The 24,636-nt window shown below is 36.9% G+C and overlaps 1 protein-coding gene across 18 annotated transcripts in view; it reads left to right on the top strand.

Moving 5' to 3' along the window:
* Positions 1-24,636, top strand: part of DNAJB9 (DnaJ heat shock protein family (Hsp40) member B9) — a 707,453-nt gene that overhangs the window by 303,124 nt on the left and 379,693 nt on the right. For 17 of the 18 annotated variants that reach the window (XR_011246618.1, XR_011246608.1, XR_011246605.1 and 14 more), the window contains one exon: positions 14,988-15,081. The gene's annotated coding sequence lies outside the window, so the exon portion shown is untranslated. Of the gene's footprint in view, positions 1-11,511; positions 11,616-14,987; positions 15,082-24,636 lie in introns of all 18 variants that reach the window. The other variant, XR_011246616.1, reaches the window with a different exon arrangement.

Raw genomic sequence — 24,636 nt, forward strand, 5'->3', positions numbered from 1 at the left:
CAAACTTCATTTATGTTCAGGAATTCCTTTGACTTCATATTTAAAAACATGGCTTGTTGCAGTATTATGAAAATGCAAATTACTGCCACAGAGCATAGCTCATTCTGTATGTAAAATAGAAACCAAGTTCAAAAAGAGAAACCATGCTCAAAAATCTGCAGTTGCAGCTAGCTAACCTCTTCCAGTATTTCTTCCTCTAAAGCCCCCTCCTGGGTCCAAGCAGGGATGTCGATTGAAAGCACCATCTCACTGGCCTACTGCATGTATAATACTGTATATTATATTCTGTAAAAGGCAAAACAAAGCGAAACTTTTCAAACAAACTTTTAATAGGAAACAAGGGAAAAAACAAGACAGAAAAGCACTGAAATGGATGAGTCTAAAAAACCTGGTGTTTCTAATCTTAACCAGAGATGACCACGAAGGGGCTAGGCAGGCAGAGCTGAGGCAACTGGCAGTCCTGGTCTCTTTACCAGACTTACCGCATCATCTTGGGAAATCCTGGCTGGAGATGTACCGCCAGCCCTTCCTTCCATCCTTGCCCCTTTCTTTACCTTCTTTATTTTCCTTCTACCGCAGTCACCTAACTTAATGGGGAAAATGAAAACCACAGACATGGATACCTTCCCAGAAAGATGCTTCTTTCTCTTTCAGTGAAGAATTTAGAGCCATCCATTCTTAATTATAAAAGTAATGCATATTTATTGAAGGGAATTTAGAAAATCAGTTGTATAAAGAAAATAACAATTTACATTGAAAACAATCATTGTTAACATTTTAAAAAACTATTTGTAATATGATGATCACGTTCCCAGTCAGTGAACATTATTAAAATACATTATTTAAATGACTTTTCATTCTATTATGCTGAAGTTTTATAATTTAATGTATAATTGTTGGATATTAATATTATTTCTAATTTTTCACTATTAAAGATGGTGACATGATAAATGTCTGTGAATAGAGGTCTTTGCACTTTTGGAGGCATATTACCTAAGTGTATTCCAGACAGGTTATACTAATTCCATTTCTACTAATAAGTATATGATAAGTCGGTACTGCCATGTCTTTAGAAGAACTTGCTACTTTAAAATATATATTTTTCCAATTTGATAGAGTAAAGAACGTGTGTCTTCATTTTGAGGGGAGAACATTAACAAAAAAATCTGTTGACTGTTTGCTCTATGAATTTCCTGTTTTTGTTCTGTGCTCATTTAAAAAAATAGAATCCAGTGTATTTTTTACCTCTTAGTATATTCTTTACTTAGCTTTTTTTATTCGTTCTTTTCTTTTGTCCTTCCTGCCTCTCTCTCTCCTTCTCTAAGATAAACAGATTTCACTGGAAATACTTCTTAAAATAACATTTACAAAATTGTGCTTCCAAGATGAAAGATTTTCTGTTGACTTTGATTTATAATTTGGAGTAGGTTTATAGTGCTTGTCCCTCTTAAGGAACAAACTATTTCCTCTTCAACGTGTAAAAGAAAGAAAAAGAATGAAACTTAACAGTGACTTATTTTTTTCTTTTAAAACACCTGGTTTCCTGTTCCCTGTTATTAGATCTAATAGTTCTTATGATGGAAAGATTTATTTTTTCCCTTTCTTTTCTGCCTGCTTTGCTTTATGCTGAATGAATATAGTACCTGGATTCAATTGTGCCTGCATTAATGAATAGGCTAAAAGCAATGACATTTATACTCCATAGTATAACATAGAAGACACAGAGATACAGTCCAGCCTGTGAATTTCTTCTTTGATGTACCATCCACCATAGGCTACTGTTTTCTAAATTTACCTATTTTGTTAGTAAGGACATTTGGGAAAGTTACTTAATCTTCCTGACCTTAGATTTCTCAGACACAAAATGTGGATCTTTGTTGGGCTTGAAGTTTTGTTTTGTTTTGTTTTTCCCTAACTTTTTAATATAATTGTAGGTTCATATGTAGTTGTAAGAAATAATACAGAGTGATCCTCTATATCCTTTACCAAGTTTCTCCCAGTTGCAACACGTTGCATAACTGTAGTGCAGTATCACAGCAAGGAAATTGACCTTGGTCCAATCCACTGACCTCATTCAGAGTTCACCAGGTTGACGTATGTGTGTGTTATCTTCTTCTGTGAAGGCTGGCAGTTTTTTAATTGCCTGATACCTGCCTACCCTGTGGTAGGTTCTCAACAATTGTTTAATAACAATATTTGCCTAGCTAGTTTTTCTTCTCCTTTTCTTCAAATAGGAACCTCTGGGAACTCTTAGGCTTTGATGGCTTATCACAGTGAAAATGATGATTTGTTCAGTGATACAGAACTCACACTTAATTTCTTATGCTACTCCCAGGCATCTCATAGAAGGAGCTCAGGGCTGTTTAGTGGCAGAGCCAGGGCTTGACACCAAATCAAATCGTCTGACTCCTTCTGCTATAGTACTTGTTTCCCAACCTTGTTAGACTATAAACATCACTGAGGTGGTGATTCTCACACTTAAGTGTGTGTACAAATACCTGGGGATCCTGTTAACTTACAGATTTGGATTCAACAGGCCTGGAGTGCAGCCTGATATTCTGCGTTTCTAGCAAGTTTCTAGACGATGCTGCTGATCCACCACCAACACCTTATGTTGCAAGAATCTCAGCACTTGCTAAAAGTTCTGATTTCTAGTGCCTTCTTCCCAACATTCTGGTTTAAGAAAGCTAGAGTGAAGTCTAGGACTTCGTATTTTTATCTAATATCCTAGCCAATTCTTAGGATAAATTACTTTTGTCAAACACTAAATATCATTTATATCATCTCCATCCAGAGTTTCTGATTCTTCCAGCTCCTTTTAAACATACACATATTGTTTACCTTAATATTGTGGCTCAGAGATTTGGTGCAGTCAGTTTTTTTTTTCTTTCTTTTTTGGCTTTTTTCATTGTTTTATTTTGCTTAGCTTGACTTTCATCTCTTGAGGACCAAAAATCCCGAAGTAGAATTGAACTCTCTTGCTGAAAGTTTAGTTCAACTCGTAAGAGCTTTAAGGTATTAAAATAATTTCAGTACCATTCCATTTGACATGCAGGGATTTTATCAGTGCTTTAAAAAGTCTTCCTAAACCTGTATATAACAGCTCTTTTTCTGATCTAAATAAATAACACATTGGACTTGCAACCAGAAATTTTTTATCATCTCTGAATTTACTCTTCTTAGGTCCAGATAAAAAGTGGTCCTTAATCCCCTGAAGATATAGACAGTTACGTGAGCTGGTCATATTGATAAAAGAGAATCATGGCCAGAAACGTATGGCTGGGTTCAACTGTAAAAGCTGAAGCTGTATAAATCATCAAATAACATGGGAATTGGAAAATATCATTATAAGCAACTTGTGTGAACCCTTGATGTTTTAAATTAGCCATGAAATGTGACTTGCTTTGTAATATTTCAGAGCTTCTGAAAATCCCAGCTTTTAAATTGAAATTTTCCTATTTGGCAGTAACACAGCAGGCCTACAAAATAATTTACAACCATTTGCTTTGTTAGTTATCCCTTTTAAGCAACCCTTGAGGGGAGGAAAAGATTATTAAACCCCATTTTATGGATGATAGTATTGACGTATTAAGAGGACTCAAAGCTTTGATTTAGCCAACATTGCATTTTTTAGTCTCAGTCCAAAGCTCTCGTCTTTACTTAGGCCAGGATGCCTGCCCTTATTATTTTGGTTTATCTTGATAAAGAACACAGACTCAATTTTCAAAAGTCAACTTAAACCACTTAGAAAAATTGGGGTAAATATAGCAGTATTGCTTTTTCAGGTTGATACACTAAGGTTTGCAGTTTTGCAGCGCTATTTTATTTTGTAATTGCTATGAATGTTAGCATTTGTACATCTTCTCCAAATCATACCATAGGACTACTATTTTAGAGGAGTTTACCTCAGTCATTTTCAACAATCAAGTAAAGGAGAGAAGACATTGCAATTCTAATTGAAGTATGTATCTGTACATTGTGGACTATGCTACCCAATTCCCTGAACATTTTGTTCTTTAATTAAATATACACTTTGCCTTGGTGTTTTACGTTTGGAGAAGTATTTTTACATACAGATTTAAAAAAAAAACTCTTTGCTATAACCTTATGATTCTGTAAAGCAGATCTTAAAAGATGAGGTCATTGATGCTCCCTCAGAAAGCTAAAGAGACTCTTGTTCAGAGGCAAGAATAGAGCCCATTTATTATAGCTTTTGCTTCAGTTCCCTTTCTATGGCAAAGGAGGTATTGATAATTGAAAGTAATACAGTGATCATCATCCCCACTCCTGGACTCAATATATATTTTACTGATTTAGTTTAACACAGTTGTTTCTCTAAGTGTGGTACCCAGGCAGTCGACATCAGAATCAAAGACTGACTAAAAGAAAGATAGCTTTAGTGTTCCTGGCAGCTACAGAAAGAGGATTGGGGGGAAATCTTGGAATCTGCTCTTTAACAAGGTCTCCAAGTGATTTTCATGCTTACTAAAATCTGAGATCCATGGCACAAGAGTAAGAGGCTTGATTCACATCTATCATAGAAGCTATTCTGCTCTTGGAAGCTGTTTGAGATCTGTGAGTAACTGGATTGCTTTGTTTCAATACAGAGTGCACTTTTTTCCCAGTGTAATCTTCACTTACTGAAATAGCCTACATCTAGCAAAACTGTTTAAACATTGCAAGCAATCCAGGTTAAAATCCAGGTTATGTGAGAAGGTTTCAGGAACATTCAACCTTCTCACATAACGTTTTCACCTAGGTGGGTGGACTTCTATCAAGGAAACCTTGCTACTCAGGCTAAATACCTGGGCCTATAGTTAGATTTATTCCTCCTACTGGACTTTCTGGGAGTGGCTAATGGTGACCTGTGCTTGCTGTAGAGGGTACAGCAAGTTTTTCTTAGCTAGGCAATTTGCTTTAACTATCTACATTTTTATTACCTTCTTATCTCAAGTGCTAAATTTGATATCTCCTTTAAAGTGCGTAAACATTTTACTGAATCTAGAGCTCAGCCATACAATAACCCAGAACCAAGGGAGGCATAAAATGTAACGGGCCACTCTGAGTTCTCTATTACTTCCTCATATTCTACTATATGTAGTACTAGTACTTGATCTTCAAAGAGAGCATGTTCTAGTTACCTGGAATAGTACACTAAGTGAAGAAATATTGTAAGGTATAATGTGCTAGATAAATGTAATGCAACATTATTCACATCATTATCAAGAGAATTGGCATCAAATAAAGTTCTCTTGTTTATTTAAAGGAGCAAAAGCAAGGCACTTTGCAAAAAATTTTTCTAAAATCCAGATTCCATAGTTTTGACATATTGTATGCTCATATAATTTCCCATTTTTAAATTTTCTAAGATTCCCTTCATACAGAAAACTCTTTCTATCATCTCTGTTTCCATTACTGCTTACATATTCTTGGGCATTAACTCAAATTTTAGACAATAGACCAGGGTGAATTAGGGTCCAGAAAATGCCCAGGGGTATGCTGAACCTAATGGGTGCTTAAGACCTTGGCAGAAAGAAAGGAGGAAAGAAGAGTAAACTTCGGTGTGATTTGGGCCAAGCTTCTCAAGCTTCTTGAATTTTTCTTCTATAAAAGCATATATATGGGGGATGGCAGAAAGGTAAGATGTGGAGATCACCTTCCTCCCCACAAATACATCTGAAATACATCTACATGTGGAATAACTCCTACAGAACACCTACTGAACACTGGTAGAAGACCTCAGACTTCCCAAAAGGCAAGAAACTCCCCACGTACCTGGATAGGGCAAAAGAAAAAATAAAAAACAGAGACATAAGAACAGGGATAGGACCTGCACCTCTGGGAGGGAGCTGTGAAGGAGGAAAGGTTTCCACACACTAGGACGCCCCTTCGTGGGTGGAGACTGCAGGTGGCAGGGTGGGGGGAAGCTTCAGAGCCACGGAGGAGAGCACAGCAACGGGGGTGCAGAGGGCAAAGTGGAGAGATTTCCCCACAGAGGATCGGTGTCAACCGGCACTCACCAACCCAGGAGGCTTGTCTGCTCACCCGCCGGCGTGGGTTGGGGCAGGGAGCTGAGGCTCAGGCTTCGGAGGTCAGATCCCAGGGAGAGGACTGGGGTTGGCTGCATGAACACAGCCTGAAGAGGGCTAGTGCGCCACAGCTAGCCAGGAGGGAGTCCGGGAAAAAGTCTGTACCTAAGAGGAAAGAGACCATTGTTTCTGGTAACATAACCCAACCCATTAGCAGAGAGGCTGGCTAAAATCATAATAAGGTCACAGACAACCCAAAACACAACACCGGACACGGTCCTGCCCACCAGAAAGAAAAGATCCAGCCTCCTCCACCAGAACACAGGCACTAGTCCCCTCCACAAGGAAGCCTACACAATCCACTGAACCAACCTTAGCCACTGGGGGCAGACACCAAAAACAATGGGAACTACGATCCTGCAGCCTGTGTAAAGGAGACCCCAAACACACTAAGTTAAGCAAAATGAGAAGACAGAGAAACACACAGCGGTTGAAGGAGCAAGGTAAAAACCAAACAAACCAAACAAATGAAGAGGAAATAAGCAGTCTGCCTGAAAAAGAATTCAGAGTAATAATAGTAAAGATGATCCAAATTCTTGGAAATAGAATGGAGAAAATACAAGAAACATTTAACAAGGACCTAGAAGAACTAAAGACCAAACAAACAATGATGAACAACACAGTAAATGTAATTAAAAATTCTCTAGAAGAAATCAATAGCAGAGTAACTGAGGCAGAAGAATGGATAAGTGACCTGGAAGATAAAATAGTGGAAATAACTACCACAGAGCAGAATAAAGAAAAAAGAATGAAAAGAATTGAGAACAGTCTCAGAAACATCTGGGACAACATTAAACACACCAACATTCGAATTATAGGGGTCCCAAAAAACGAAGAGAAAAAGAAAGGGACTGAGAAAATATTTGAAGAGATTATAGTTGAAAACTTCCCTAATATGAGAAAGGAAATAGTTAATCAAGTCCAGGAAGTGCAGAGAGTCCCATACAGGATAAATCCAAGGAGAAACGTACCAAGACACATATTAATCAAACTATCAAAAATTAAATACAAAGAAAAAATATTATAAGCAGCAAGGGAAAAGCAACAAATAACATACAAGGGAATCCCCATAAGGTTAACAGCTGATCTTTCAGCAGAAACTCTGCAAGCCAGAAGGGAGTGGCAGGACGTATTTAAAGTGATGAAAGGGAAAAACCTACAATCAGGAATACTTTACCCAGCAAGGATCTCATTCAGATTTGACAGAGAAATTAAAACCTTAACAGACAAGGAAAAGCTAAGAGAATTCAGCACCACAAAACCAGCTTTACAACACATGCTGAAGGAAGTTCTCAAGGTAGGAAACACAAGAGAAGGAGAAGACCTACAGTAACAAACCCAAAACAATTAAGAAAATGGTAATAGGAACATACATATCGATAATTACCTTAAATGTAAATGGATTAAATGCTCCAACCAAAAGACATAGACTGGCTGAATGGATACAAAAACAAGACCCATATATATGCTGTCTACAAGAGACCCACTTCAGACCTAGGGACACATACAGACTGAAAGTGAGGGGATGGAAAAAGATATTCCATGCAAATGGAAATCAAAAGAAAGCTGGAGTAGCAATTCTCATATCAGAGAATTTAGACTTTAAAATAAAGACTGTTACAAGAGACAAAGAAGTACGCTACATAATGATCAAGGGATCCACCTAAGAAGAAGATATAACAATTGTAAATATTTATGCACCCAACAGCAGCATCTCAATACATAAGGCAAATGCTAACAGCCATAAAAAGGGAAATCGACAGTAACACAATCATGGTAGGGAACTTTAACACCCCACTTTCACCAATGGACAGATCATCCAAAATGAAAATAAATAAGGAAACAAGCTTTAAATGATACATTAAACAAGATGGACTTAATTGATATTTATAGGATATTCCATCCAAAAATGACAGAATATTTTCTTCTTAAGTGCTCATGGAACATTCTTCAGGATAGATCACATCTTGGGTCACAAATCAAGCCTTGGTAAATTTAAGAAAATTGAAATCATATCAAGTATCTTTTCTGACCACAGCACTATGAGACTAGATATCAATTACAGGAAAAACATCTGTAAAAAAACAGATACATGGAGGCTAAACAATACTAAATAAACAACAGATCACTGAAGAAATCAAAAAGGAAATCAAAAAATACCTAGAAACAAATGACAATAAAAACATTACGACCCAAAACCTGTGGGCTGCAGCAAAAGCAGTTCTAAGAGGGAAGTTTATAGGAATACAGTCCTGCCTCAAGAAACAAGAAATATCTCAAATAAACAACCTTAACCTTACACCTAAAGCAATTAGAGAAAAAAGAACAAAAAAACCCCAAAGTTAGCAGAAGGAAAGAAATCATAAAGATCAGATCAGAAATAAAGGAAAAAGAAATGAAGGAAACAATAGCAAAGATCAATAAAACTAAAAGCTGGTTCTTTGAGAAGATAAACAAAATTAATAAACCATTAGCCAGACTCATCAAGAAAAAAAGGGAGAAGACTCAAATCAATAGAATTAGAAATGAAAAAGGAGAAGTAACAACTGACACTGCAGAAATGCAAAGGATCATGAGAGATTACTACAAGCAACTATGCCAATAAAACAGACAACCCTGAAGAAATGGACAAATTCTTAGGAAAGCACAACCTTCTGAGACTCAACCAGAAAGAAATATAAAATATGAACAGACCAATCACAAGAACTGAAATTGAAACTGTGATTAAAAATCTTCCAACAAACAAAAGGCCAGGGCCAGATGGCTTCACAGGCGTATTCTATCAAACATTTAGAGAAGAGCTAACACCTATCCTTCTCAAACTCTTCCAAAATATAGCAGAGGGAGGAACACTTCTCAACTCATTCTACGAGGCCACCATCACCCTGATACCAAAACCAGACAAAGATGTCACAAAGAAAGAAAACTACAGGCCAATATCACTGATGAACATAGTTGCAAAAATCCTCAATAGCGTACTAGCAAACAGAATCCAATAGCACATTAAAAGGATCATACACCATGATCAAGTGGGGTTTATCCCAGGAATGCAAGGACTCTCAATATACGCAAATCAGTCATTGTGATACAACATATTAACAAACTGAAGGAGAAAAACCATATGATCATCTCAGTAGATGCAGAAAAAGCTTTCGACAAAATTCAACACCCATTTATGATAAAAACTCTCCAGAAAGTAGACACAGAGGGAACTTTCCTCAACATAATAAAGGCCATATATGAGAAACCCACAGCCAATATCGTTCTCAGTGGTGAACAACTGAAACCAATTCCACTAAGATCAGCAACAAGAGAAGGTTGTCCACTCTCACCACTATTATTCAACATATTTTTGGAAGTTTTAACCACAGAAATCAGAAAAGAAAAAGAAAAGGAATCCAAATTGGAAAAGAAAAAGTAAAGCTGTCACTGTTTGCAGATGACATGATACTATACATAGAGAATCCTAAAGATGCTACCAGAAAACTACTAGAGCTAATCAATGAATTTGCTAAAGTAGCAGGATACAAATTAATGCACAGAAATTTCTGGCATTCCTATACACTAATGATAAAAAATCTGAAAGAGAAATTAAGGAAACACTCCCATTTACCATTGCAACATAAAGAATAAAATACCTAGAAATAAACCTACCTAAGGAGACAAAAGACCTGTATGCAGAAAACTATAAGCCACTGATGAAAGAAAATAAAGATGGTACAAACAGGTGGAGAGATATACCATGTTCTTGGATTGGAAGAATCAACATTGTGAAAACGACTGTACTACCCAAAGCAGTCTACAGATTCAATGCAATCCCTATCAAACTACCAATGGCATTTTTCACAGACCTAAAACAAAAAATTTCACAATTTGTATGGAAACATAGAAGACCCCAAATAGCCAAAGCAATCTTGAGAAAGAAAAATGGAGCTGGAGGAATCAGGCTCCCTGACTTCAGACTCTACTGTGAAGCTACAGTAATCAAGACAGTATGGTACTGGCACAAAAACAGAAATATAGATCAATGGAACAGGTTAGAAAGCCCACTCTTTTACAGCTACATGTAAAAGAATGAAATTAGAACACTCCTTAACACCATATACAAAAATAAACTCAAAATGGATTAAAGCCCTAAATGTAAAGCCAGACACTATAAAACTATTAGAGGAAAACATAGGCAGAACACTCTATGACATACATCACAGCAAGATCCTTTTTGACCCCCCTCCTAGAGACACGGAAATAAAAACAAAAATAAACAAATGGGACCTAATGAAACTTAAAAGCTTTTGCACAGCAAAGGAAACCGTAAACAAGACAAAAAGACAACCCTCAGAATGGGAACAAATATTTGCAAATGAAGCAACTAGCAAAGGAGTGATCTCCAAAATTACAAGCAGCTCATGCAGTTCAATATCAACAAAACAAACAACCCAATCCAAAAATGGGCAGAAGACCTAAATAGACTTTTCTCCAAAGAAGATATACAGATTGCCAACAAACACATGAAAGAATGCTCAACATCACTAAGCATTAGAGAAATGCAAATGAAAACTACAATGAGATATCACCTCGCACCTGTCAGAATGGCCATCATCAAAAAATCAAGAAACAATAAATGCTGGAGAGGGTGTGGAGAAAAGGGAACCCTCTTGCACTGTTGGTGGGAATGTAAATTGATACAGCCACTATGGAGAACAGTATGGAGGTTGCTTAAAAAACTAAAAATAGAAATACCATACGACCCAGCAATCCCACTACTGGGCATATACCCTAAGAAAATCATAATTTGAAAAGCGTCTTGTACCACAATGTTCATTGCAGCTCTATTTACAATAGGCAGGACTTGGAGGCAACCTAAGTGTCCATTGACAGATGAATGGATAAGGAAGATGTGGCACATATATACAGTGGAATATTACTCAGCCATAGAAAGAAATGAAATTGAGTTATTTGTAATGAGGTGTATGGACCTAGAGACTTTCATACAGACTGAAGTAAGTCAGAATGAGAAAAATAAGTACTGTATGTTAACACATATATATGGAATCTAAAGAAAAAAAATGGTTATGCAGAATCTAGTGGCTGGACAGGAATAAAGACGCAGATGTAGAGAATGGACTTGAGGACACGGGGACTGGGAAGGGTAATCTGGGTCGAAGTGAGAGTGTGGCATGGACTTATATATACTACCAAAATAGATAGCTAGTGGGAAGCAGCCACTTAGCACAGGGAGATCAACTCAGTGCTTTGTGACCACCTAGAGGGGTGGGATGGGGAGGGTGGGAGGGAGATACAAGAGGGAGGAGATATGGGGATATATGTATATGTGTAGCTGATTCACTTTGTTATATAGCAGAAACTAACACACCGTTGTAAAGCAATTATACTCTAATAAACATGTTAAAATTTTTTTCAGAAAAAAAAGCATATATATGGAATCTAGAAAAATGGTACAGATGAACCTATTTGCAAAGCAGAAATAGAGACACAGATGTAGAGAACAATCGTATGGACACAGAGGTGGGAAAGGGGGAGTGGGATGAATTGGGAGATTGGGATTGACATATATACACTACTATGTATAAAATAGATAACTAATGAGAACGTACTGTATAGCACCAGGGAATTCTACTCAATGCTCTGTGGGAAGGAAATCCAAAAAGGAGTGGATATATGTATATGTATAGCTGATTCACTTTTCTGTGCAGCAGAAACTAACACAACATTTTGAAGCTTCTGTACTCCAATTAAAAAAAAAAAAAAAAGCAAAGGCTTGTATTAGATTATCTTTAATGTGGTTACCAGCTCTAACACTGTGAGTGTCAATGAAATCTAGTAGAAGGGGGAAAGGAGAGAAAGAGATAAATATATATATATATATATATATAAAGAGAATAGATAGGAAGAGGAAGTAACAAAAGGAGGAGAAGAGGAGAGAGGGAATAGGGAAGTGGTTGAGAGAGAGTCCCACCAATTACCTTGGCTGTGATTCCTTGATCCTGAGCAAGGGTGGACCTTATCTGGTATTCAGAGGAATTCAATAAACAAGTGAGTAACTAAATAAATCACAAAAATCATAACATAATCATATATCATATCATATATGATAATCATATATATGATAATCATATCATAATCATAATTTTCTCAGACAAGGTTGATTTAATAGCCACTTGTCCCTTAGTTAGTTTCATGAATTATTCTTGTATCCCTTTGGATACTACCTGTAGTTGATCGAGTTATATGGCATCACTGATTTGGACACTGTTACGCTTGGCTTGTAGAAGCCAGCAAATAGAAGACAGTTTATGAGAGGAATGCTAAAGGTGGCTGTGATAGATCTAAAATGTTATTTCCATTCATTTAAAAAGCCTCTGAAATATAAATAACCCCAGTGTGAATGGTAGGGCACTTAGCCTATCCAGTTCCTTTGTTCGCTAATGACTGCAAAAGTTCACTCTCACCTGCAGAGTCATAAAAGTTTACAGATAATAACAATACATGAACAGCCTCTCTGCCAAAATTCCTTGACCATGTCTTATTTTATTGATTCTACCCTCTAAATGTTCTACTAGAGGAAGAATGAATACGGATATTTAACAAGATTTTAGGAGAAATCAATATTAATGTATTTAGCAGCTGAGTTTAATTTTTAAAAGGGAAAAAGTCTGCATTAAAAAGGCTAAAGCTTAGATTTATTTGTATGCACTGAGGAACAGTTGGAAAGGAAGAGTGTTTTGAAGTTCAGTCAGCCGGACAGATCACTGGAGGGAGCTCTAACTTCACCACAAAACCAGAACTGAGCTCTTTCTTTGTTCTTAAATTTCACATACAGCCAATGCCCACCCGCCCCCCCCCCCCAATAAAATCAATAATAAATACGAAAAGTGTCTGGAAAGGAAAAATGTGTTTTGGGGGGTATCACATGCCACATTTGCTTACAAATAAAGACAGAACCACTATTCAGAATTGGCAATAAACAAGTCAAAAATACAATATATATATAGTTAGAGCCACAGTATACACTTTGTATGAAAAATACTTTGAAAAATATACTTTAAAACTCTCCACACTATCGCACCTCACCCCCATTATAATAGTGTAAATCCAAAATGACACCACTCTCAAGGCCAGCCAGGCAGAATCTGGCTTTGGTGTTCACAGAATTCACACAAGCTCTTGAGTACTTTATACGGGAGGAGACTTTGTAAAGGCGTGGGTGATATCTTGGGCCCGTTCTTAGCAACATCACAACTGTTTCTGTGTTGGACCAGCTTTATGAAGGGCATTTACTTTTTCAGAGGCTGAGTGGTGTGCTTAATAGCACCCTGGATTGGGAACCAGAACACCTAGATTTTCAGCACTGCTGAAATCCTAACTATATGTGAGCCTGTGGGCTTTATCATCTTCACATTCCTGATGAAACAGAAATATGAAAAGGTTGAACTAAGTGATTTCTAAAGTCCCTTCTAATTTTTAAGTATGATCATCAAGTTAAAATTGTTTATTTGCTTTTTCAGTACGAACTGACTCTGATTATCATATATGTTCATAGAGAGTGATATTTAGAATTCACTTCTGTCATTTAGAACCCCCACCCACCCCCGAATGCTGTGTCTATCTTAAATACATTTTCCAAGAGTTTTCCTACACCTTCCTTCTTATATACCCTTCCTCCTCCTTCCATTGCTTACCTGGTCCTTTTACAGTTGGCTCCAGCTAAGAAGCAAATCTGTACTAATATTCTGAAAAAATGACTCTCAGTATCTTCAGGATCAGGCCTAACCTGGTAGGAATTCTGGGGACTTAAGCAGGCTATAGAGCAGGGTCTTCTGGTAGGGATTTGTTCAATTAAGGTGTTACCTCGAGCCAAGTACATAGTTTGCAGGACCCAGTGCAGAATGAAAATGCAGGGTCCCTGCTCAAAAAATTATTAAGAATTTTCAGATGGTGACAGCAGACCATTAAACCAAGCCAAGGGAACTTACGAACGTGAGGCCATTATGTCATAGTATGTGACTACACAGGTCACATACCCAGGCAGCCATTCGTGCCTGGAGTGGTGGGAACCCTGGGTTCAGTTTCACTGGTGCATAGGACTGAGTTTGACTCCAAAAATATTATCCATTGAAAAAAAAAAATCCAATACAAATAAGGTAACATAAAAGCAAGCCACTCCTGCCAACTTATTTTTTTAAAGGTGACAAATGGTTCCAACAAAGAAGCTCTGATTATGTTTGGGCCAAATCCTTAGAAGGATGATCAGTTAAATAGTTTCAGAAAAAGCACTGTGGAAAGGGAAGGTGTTGAAATCATATGATCATTATGTTTATACCAATTAAAATTTTCATTCTGAGAAGGTGTAATGGTTTCTTCCAAGTAGTTTCAAGAAATTGGAAAGCCAGATGGAGATGCAAACAGTGGCACAAAGACTGACAAGAAGTTTCCTTGAGGGACTGGCGAAGTGTAGGGAAAAGATGCTTTCAAAAGGCTAGAGGCATTAGTTTACCTCTACTTCCCAAAGCTTTAAAATAAAGTTTGTAATAGATCAACTGTATAATTTCTTCGTGTTTTTTTCTAACATTTTATTTTTGTCTGATTCTGTTATTCTAGTGGGGAGATTACCTTGGCAATGCATACACTGTATTGTAACCTTTGATGGAATATTTGTGGTTTCAAAACAAGTTCAAAGCTATTTTTTCCTTTCAACAATAGGCATTAGTCAGCATTGATTGACTTTATGACAGTGTTCCTTGGCATTCATTTTTATTTGAGCTCAGAGGTCCAAGTAAATTGTGTTAATATTTTAGGTAGCATCTTGTGATTTGCATTGGCTGAGATCTGGAACAAGACAATTCACATCTGTGAATTTGTTTTTTCCTCTCTACACAGCACAACTTGGTGGCATCCTGACTGCCTCAGAGAAGCACCATCATCACCTTTGAGATGGAGTCTTAGAAGGCTTCTTCCAGCCAGTTGTAAGCAGGTAAGTTTGCATTAGGGCTTCTGCTGCCTTCTTTCCCTCTTCCCCAGGTTCTGAGTCTCCTACTCCTACCCTCATCTGTGAACAGAAGCTTATACTTTTAGACTTTCAAGTTTTCCTTCTCCTACAGTAGTCCTCTTTCTCTCTTGAGTTAAAAACTAGCCAATCTGCTGAACTAAGTGTTATTAGTTTGTCTACTGGTGGATGACTATACACATAGGTGCACTTCTAAGTACTATGTTTGCTTTTCCTTCGAGCCTGCCGCTATGAGATAATTTAAGCCAAGTGAGAGTCAGAAACGTAGAACTATGTCATGAGGAAGGCCAGAAGGAGAGTTGACTTGGGTAAGGAGTGATAGATATATTGTGACCTTAAAATAACAAAGTTGCTTACTTTCTACCATAAAGGCAATCCTAATTCTTAGATAGTATATCTCATCCTTTTAAGGGTGTGTTGGACAACCAAAGATAATTTAGAGAAGCTAAAATTTAGGAATCTGAAAACAGTCCTTAATTATGGCCTTTGCATTCAATTCACAATGAAAGCAGATTGAATTTAAACTTCCCAATAACATAGCCCTCGGGGCTAATGCTCTTGGAATAAATTTAAAATGAAACTGTTTCATACTGAAATCCATTAGTCATTTCTTTAGCAAACCCTCTTAGGTAGGGCTCCTTTAGCCTACATTTCCTGATTCTGCTGTACTTTATGATGTTATGACTAGGTCCCAAAGAACACTGTGGAATGCAATCTGCAAAAGCACTTTTTACTTAAAATTTTAAAATCAAAAATGACTGGAGAAAAAACATGGTAATTATAGCTTAACATAACAATGCAGAGGATACAGCCTGCAATGTAGTAGTTTCAATCACCATTATTATTAGCACAGTTTTTAGTAGTCATTAGTTGCTGAATTTTTAAATGTTTTGTTTATTAAGATAAAAAATATATTTTTATTTATGCAAAAGATGCCATCGAATCAGTTTTCCAAAGGTGGTGAGGAGTTAGTTTTCTCAGTATCACAAGATCTTTCCTCAGGCATGCTGCAGAGAGATATTTCACTTACAGCTAAAATCCACCCAATTGCATAAGGAAACAAAGGACATTTCTGCCCAAGGATTTGGTTTACACTGTTAATTTGGAATCATTTTAGACTTATAGAAAATTTGCAAAAATAATATAGAGAATTCCTATATACCCTTCACCCAGCTTCCCCTAATGTTAACATATTACATAAACATAGTACAATGATCAAAACCAAGAAATTAATATTGGCAAAATGCTATTAACTAAACTATAGATGGTATTTGAATCCCAACAATTTTCCCATTCATGTCCTTTTTTTTGGTCACAGAATCCAATCGAGAATCCCACATAGCATTCCGTCTTCAAATCTACTTAGTCTCTCCCGATGTGTAAAAATTTCCTCAGTCTTTCCTTGTCTTTCTTGATCAGAGTCATATTTCAAACAGGATTTATTCCTTTGAGTTGAATAATAATGAAAGAACAGAAAAATCCCCAACATTTGGGAACTTTAAGAGAAAAATTATATGTTTTCTTAGAAATCTTTCAAATTATTAGAGTGTGCTTTGCTAATTTTAAATGTATATATTTAAAATTATGAATTAAACTCTAGATGATTTAAATATTTTAAAAATATTTTTGAAAGAAAAAAATTTTTTCTGCACATTGCTGTTTTGTTTTTTGTTTGCAATGACCTGTCTTGAGCAGTTTAAATCTAAAATAAGACTCCTTTGGGAGTGGTTTTTGGATTTATAATTTAGAAGAATTTTTACAGAAATGGAATTAGGATAATTGCTCTATGGCCTCTTTGGCTTAAATTAGAAGGAAATTCTATTAATTGTGTGGTATAAATTTACTCCTTTAAATAGCTTAAAGTAAATTTCAGAGTAGTAGTAGTCAAATTTCAATGTAGTCAAATTCTGCATGTAAATACTTGTATATATTCTATGTTCCTAACTTAAGTTTCTGAAAACATTATTTATATATATAATTTATATATATAATTGTATATATAGTCTGTATATATATGTAGACTGTATATTATATATATATATATAATTTGTATATACATGCTTGTGTGTGTAATTCTCTGCAGCATTGTTGAATGCTTTACTGAGAACACATGAAAAAAATACATATTTTTCAATAAGAGCTATTTCATGTAGCATAAATGCACTTCATCAGCTTGGAGAACAAACAAAGGTCACAATAATTCTTTTTAAAATAAAAATTAATGTGACTGTCCTCCCACTTTACCACTCAAAGTATGTCCTCTCTCTGCCCCAGGGACAGAGAGATGTCCTCATAGAGTCTGTCCTCATAGAGCATTCCAAATCCTGAGGAGGCTCACCCATAGTTCAGCCCCAATCTGACCTCACTTTCATTGGTGTCTAAAGCCCAGGTGTGGCTCCTTGAATCTGAAGCATGCCCAGGTATAATCTTAAGCCAATGCTTTGGATTGGATCACCTCCCTGTCAAGCTGGGGACTCTCTCCACATCCTCTTATACCACTCCTGAAAGCTGCAGCGTTCACAGCCAAGGGAGCAGTTTCTCTGTTCCTGAGGCATCATCTAAAGTACCACATCTGGTTCCTAGGACCTTGCAGAAGGAGAACTAGAGGACTCAAACCAGTGCCACATAGTGCCACCTTTACATCAGGTGGTTTCGTAATGTCTGCTGATGTCCTTGTCTACTTAGTGTTCACTGATAGTACCATCTTTTCTTGAGGTCAGTGTTTGCATGTGTGGAGGGGGTTGCTGAGCTAGAGAGAAGGAAGTCTTTCCTCACCATGTTATGTTCACTGTGCTCACCCTACCAACCTTCAGTTGAGTTTCTGGTACCATTACCTTTGCTGTTCTCATACCAGAAGAGTGGCATAACAAGGCTAGACCCATTAAAGGAGTTTCAGAATCAAGGATAGGGCCCATGTATTACAAAAATGTGGTCTATTCAGTAGAAAAGCTATCCAGGCTTGTCAGACATGTTCATCTTTTTAAAAAAATATTTATTTTTATTGAAGTACAGTTGATTTATAATGTGTTAGTTTCAGGTATACAGCAAAGCGTGTGTGTGTGTGTGTGTGTGTGTGTGTGTGTGTGTGTGTGTATGTATGTATATATATATATATATATATATATATATATATATACTTTTTCAGATTCTTCTCCACTATAGTTATTATAAGATATTGAATATAGTTCCCTGTAATATATAGCAGGTCCTCGTTGTTTGTCTATTTTATATATAGTTGTGTGTATCTGTTATTCCCAAACTCCTAATTTATCCTTCCCCCACTTTCCCCTTTGGTACCCATAAGTTTGTTTTCTATGTCTGTGAGTCTATTTCTGTTTTGTAAATAAGTTCATTTGTATCATTTTTTTAGATATATACATTCCACATGTAAGTGATATCATATGATATTTGTCTTTCTCTGTCAGAATTACCTCATTTAGTATGATAATCTCCAGGTCCATCCATGTTGTTGCAAATGGCATTATTTCATTCCTTTTTATGGCTGAGTAATATTCCATTGTATATATATACATACATCTTCTTTATCAATTCATCTGTCAATGGACATTTAGTTGCTTTCACGTCTTGGCTATTGTAAATAGTACTGCTATGAACATTGGGATGCATGTATCTTTTTGAATTGGAGTTTTCAGACGTGTTCATCTTTTTAATGATGAATTTTAACCTCTTTGGGTTAAAATATCTATATCTATCTATATAGATAGAAATAGATATTTATACACACACAAACACATACAAGTACAGAGAGCTGGAGGGATACTATAAAAAAATGTAGGATACTCACTTGTGAGTGGGTTGTGCTGACAACCCAGTATGCGAGAGTTCATTTAAAATAAAGGTGTCCTGCAACCCATTAGAGGGAAGGATCAAATCTTGAAACAGGGACAAGTTCTTCAGGTCATCATTGTTCAGTCAGTGTTCCAGATTTTCTACATAGGAAGAACCAAAGAAAACAGTCTTACTGGAATGGAGGGAGGGGTTGGAGGAGAGATATCTTGAAGCTGCATTTACAGAGCATCCTCCTCCACCTCCTTCTTTGATTCTCTTTATTTGGAGGTGGTTTGGGAATAGATACTGAAGGATTAGATTATATGGAGGCAGAAAGACCTTGCCCCTCAAGGAACTTCTTGGTAATCCCAAACCACAATGCAATCTCTGTGCTTACCTTACACACAGAAGTTATTGTTGAATTTCTCTGCAGCTCAAAGGCTTTTTGCAATTAAGTATGAAATTTTTTTGGAGTAGAAACAAAACTAGGATGTTAGCTCCAAGAGGGCAAAAATTTTGTGTTTGTTCTTTGCTCTGTTTCGAATTCCTAGAACAGTGCATGATCCATAGTAAGAACTGAATAATAAGAACTGAATATTGGGGGGATTGGTTCAAGATGGTGGAGTAGAAGGATGTGAGCTCACTCCCTCTTGTGAGAGCACTGGAATCACAACTAACTGCTGAACAATCATTGACAGGAAGACACTGGAAGTCGCCAAAAAATACCCCACATTCAAAGAAAAAGGAGAAGCCACAATGAGACGGTAGGAGGGGTGCAATCACAATAAAATCAAATCCCATAACTGCTGGGTGGGTGACTCACAAACTGGAGAACACTTATACCACAGAAGTCCACCCACTGGAGTGAAGGTTCTGAACCCCACATCAGGCTTCCCAACCTGGGGGTCCAGCAATGGGAAGAGGAATTCCCAGAGAATCCGACTTTGAAGGCTAGCGAGATTTGATTGCAGGACTTTGACAAGACTGGGGGAAACAGAGACTCCACTCTTGGAGAGCACACACAAAGTAGTGTGCACATCAGGACCCAAGGGAAGGAGCAGTGACCCCTTAGGAGACTGAACCAGACCTAGTTGGAGGGTCTCCTGCAGAGGCAGGGGGTGGCTGTGAGTCACTGTGTGGACAAGGACACTGGCAGCAGAAGTTCTGGGAAGCACTTATTTGTGTGCGCCCTCCTGGAGTCCACCACTGGCCCCACCAAAGGGCCTGTAGGCTCCAGTGCTAGATTGCCTCAGGCCAAACAACCAACAGGGAGGGAAATCAGCCCCACCCATCAGCAGACAAATGGATTAAAGTTTTACAGATCTCTGCCCACCAGAGCAACACCCAGTTCTACCCTCCACCAGTCCCTCCCATCAGAAAGCTTGCACAAGCCTCTTAGATAGCCTCATCCACCAGAGGCCAGACAGCAGAAGCAGGAAGAACTACAGTCCTGCAGCCCATTGAACAAAAACCACATTCACAGAAAGACAGACAAGATGAAAAGGCAGACACCTATGTATCAGATGAAGGAACAAGATAAAACCCCAGAAAAACAATTAAATGAAGTGGAGTAGGCAACCTTCCAGAAAAAGAATTCAGAATAATGATAGTGAAGATGATCTGAGACCTTGGAAAAAGAATGGAGGCAAAGATTGAGAAGATACAAGAAAGGTTTAACAAAGATGTAGAAGAATTAAAGAAAAAACACCTAGAGGAATTAAAGAACAAACCAACAGAGATGAAGAATACAATAACCAAAATGAAAAATACACTAGAAGGAATCAATAGCAGAATAACTGAGGCAGAAGAATGGGTAAGTAACCTGGAAGACAGAATGGTGGAATTCACTGCCGCACAACAGAATAAAGAAAAAAGAATGAAAAGAAATGAGGACTGCCTAAGAGACCTCTGGGACAACATTAAACACACCAACATGTGCATTTCAGGGATCCAAGAAGGAGAAGAGAGAGAGAAAGGACCTGAGAAAATATTTGAAGAGATTATAGTTGAAAATTTCCCTAACATGGGAAAGGAAAGACCACCAAAGTGCAGGAGTCACAGAGAGTCCCAAGCAGGATAAACCCAAGGAGAAACATGCAGAGACACATAGTAATCAAACTGACAAAAATTAAAGACAAAGAAAAATTATTAAAAGCAACAAGGGAAAAATGACAAATAACATACAAGGGAACTCTCATAAGGTTAGCAACCAATTTCTCAGCAGAAACTCTGCAAGCCAGAATGGAGTGGCACAATATATTTAAAGTGATGAAAGGGAAGAACCTACAACCAAGATTACTCTACCTGGCAAGGATCTTATTTGGATTCAACAGAGAAATAAAAAGCTTTACAGACAAGCAACAGCTAAGAGAATTCAGCACCACCAAACCAGCTCTACAACAAGTGCTAAAGGAACTTCTCTAAGTGGGAAACACAAGAGGAGAAAAGGACCTACAAAAACAAACCCAAAACAATTAGGAAAATGGTAATAGAAACATACATATTGATAATCACCTTAAATGTGAATGGATTAAATACTCCAACCAAAAGACACAGGCTTACTGAATGGATACAAAAACAACACCCATCCATACGCTCTCTACAAGAGACCCACTTCAGACCTAGGGACACATACAGACTGCTAGTGAGAGTATGGAAAAAGCTATTCCATGCAAATGGAAATCAAAAGAAATCTGGGTAGTAATACTCATATCAGATAAAATAGACTTTAAAATAAAGAATGTTACAAGAGACAAGGAAGTACACTACATAATGATCAAGGGATCAATCCAAGAAGAAGATATAACAATTATAAATATATATGCACCCAATATAGGAGCACCTCAATACATAAGGCAACTGCTAACAGCTGTAAAAGAGGAAATCGACAGTAGCACAATCATAGTGGGGGACTTTAACACCTCACTTACACCAATGGACAGATCATCCAGACAGAAAATTCATAAGGATACACAAGTTTTAAATGACACAATAGACCAGATAGATTTAATTGATATTTATAAGACATTCCATCTGAAAACAGCAGATTACACTTTCTTCTCAAGTGCACACAGAACATTCTTCAGGATAGATCACAGCTTGAGTCACAAAGCAAGCCTTGGTAAATTTAAGAAAATTGAAACTGTATCAAGAATATTTTCTGACCACAATGCTATGAGATTAGAAATAAATTACAGGGGAAAAAAACCGTAAAAAACACAAACACTTAGAGGCGAAACAATACGTTGCTAAATAATGCGGAGACCACTGAAGAAATCAAAGAGGAAATCAAAAAATATCTACAGAAAAATGACAATGAAAACGCAACGATACAAAATCTATGGCATGCAGCAAAAGCAGTTCTAAGAGGGAAGTTTATAGCAATACAATCCTAACTCAAGAAAAAAGAAAAATCTCAAATAAACAATCTAACCTTACACCTAAAGGAACTAGAGAAACAAGAACAAACAAAACCCAAAGCTAATAGAGGGAAAGAAATAATAACGATCAGAGCAGAAATAAATGAAATAGAAACAAAGAAAACAATAGCAAAGCTCAATAAAATTAAAAGCTCTTTCTTTCAGAAGATAAACAAAATTGATAAACCTTTAGCCAGACTCATCAAGAAAAAGAGGGAGAGGACTCAGATCAATAAATTTAGAAATGAAAAAGGAGAAGTTACAGTGGACACCACAGAAATACAAAGTATCATAAGAGACTACTACAAGCAACTGTATGCCAATAAAATGACAACCTGGAAGGAATGGACAAATTCTTAGAAAAGCACAACCTTCCAAGACTGAACCAGGAAGAAATAGAAAATATGAACAGACCAATCACAAGTAATGAAATTGAAACTGTGATTAAAAATCTTCCAACAAACAAAAGTCCAGGACCAGATGGCTTCACATGTGAATTCTAGCAAACATTTAGAGAAGAGCTAAGACTCATCTTTTTCAAGCTCTTCCAAAAAATGGCAGTGGAAGAAACACTCCCAAACTTATTCTACGAGGCCACCATCACCCTGATACCAAAACCAGACAAAGATACTGCAAAAAAAGAAAAGTACAGACCAATACCACTGATGAATATAGATGCAAAAGTCCTCAAAAAATACTTGCAGCCAGAATCCAACAGCACATTAAAAGGATCATACACCATGATCAGGTGAGATTTATCCCAGGGATGCAAGGATTCTTCAATATACGCAAATCAATCAATGTGATACACCTTATTAACAAATTAAAGAATAAAAACCATATGATCATCTCAATAGATGCAGAAAAAGCTTTTGACAAAATTCAACACCAATTTACAATAGAAACTCTCCAGAAAGTGGGCATAGAGGCAACCTACCTCAACATGATAAAGGTCATATATGACAAATCCACAGCAAACATCATTCTCAATGGTGAAAAACTGAAAGCATTTCCTCTAAGATCAGGAACAAGACAAGGATATCCACTCTCGCCACTATCATTCAACATAGTTTTGGAAGTCCTAGCCTCGGCAATCAGAGAAGAAAAAGAAATAAAAGGAATACAAATTGGAAAAGAGAAGTAAAACTGTCACTACCTGCAGATGACATGATACTATACATAGAGAATCCTAAAGATGCCACCAGAAAGCTACTAGAGCTAATCAATGAATTTGGTAAAGTCCCAGGATACAAAATTAATGCACAGAAATCTCTTGCATTCCTATACACTAATGATGAAAAATCTGAAAGAGAAATTAAGGAAACACTCCCACTTACCATTGCAACAAAAAGAATAAAATACCTAGGAATAAACCTACCTAAGGAGGCAAAAGACCTGTTTTCAGAAAACTATAAGACACTGATGAAGGAAATTAAAGATGATACAAACAGATGGAGAGATATACCATGTTCTTGGATTGGAAGAATCAATATTGTGAAAATGACTATACTACCCAAAGCAATCTACAGATTCAATGCAATCCCTATCAAATTACCAATGCCATTTTTTACAGAAGTAGAAGAAAAAAATCTTAAAATTTATATGGGGAATAAAAGACCCCGAAGAGCCAATGCAATCTTGAGGGAACAAAATGGAGCTGGAGAAATCAGACTCCCTTACTTCAGACTATACTAAAAGCTACAGTAATCAAGACAATATGGTACTGGCACAAAAACAGAAATATAGATCAATGGAACAGGATAGAAAGATCAGAGATAAACCCACACACCTATGGTCAACTAATCTATGACAAAGGAGGCAAGGATATACAATGAAGAAAAGACAGTCTCTTCAATAAGTAGTGCTGGGAAAACCGGACAGCTACATGTAAAACAGTGAACTTAGAACACTCCCTAACACCATACACAAAAGTAAACTCAAAATGGATTAAAGACTTAAATGTAAGATCAGACGCTGTAAAACTCTTAGAAGAAAACATAGGAAGAACACTCTGACATAAATCACAGCAAGATCTGTTTTTGCCCCACCTCCTAGAGTAATGGAACTAAAAACAAAAATAAACAGGTGGAACCTAATGAAACTTAAAATCTTTTGCAGAGCAAAGGAAACTATAAACAAGACGAAAGGACAACCCTCAGAATGGGAGAAAATATTTGCAAACGAATCAATGGACAACAGATTAATCTCCCAAATATGTAAACAGCTCATGCAGCTCAATATTAAAAAAACAAACAACCCAATCCAAAAATGGGCAGAAGATCTAAATAGACATTTCTCCAAAGAAGACATATGG

The sequence above is a fragment of the Delphinus delphis genome, chromosome 9 (assembly GCF_949987515.2).
Source record: "Delphinus delphis chromosome 9, mDelDel1.2, whole genome shotgun sequence".
Taxonomy (NCBI): Eukaryota; Metazoa; Chordata; class Mammalia; order Artiodactyla; family Delphinidae; genus Delphinus; species Delphinus delphis.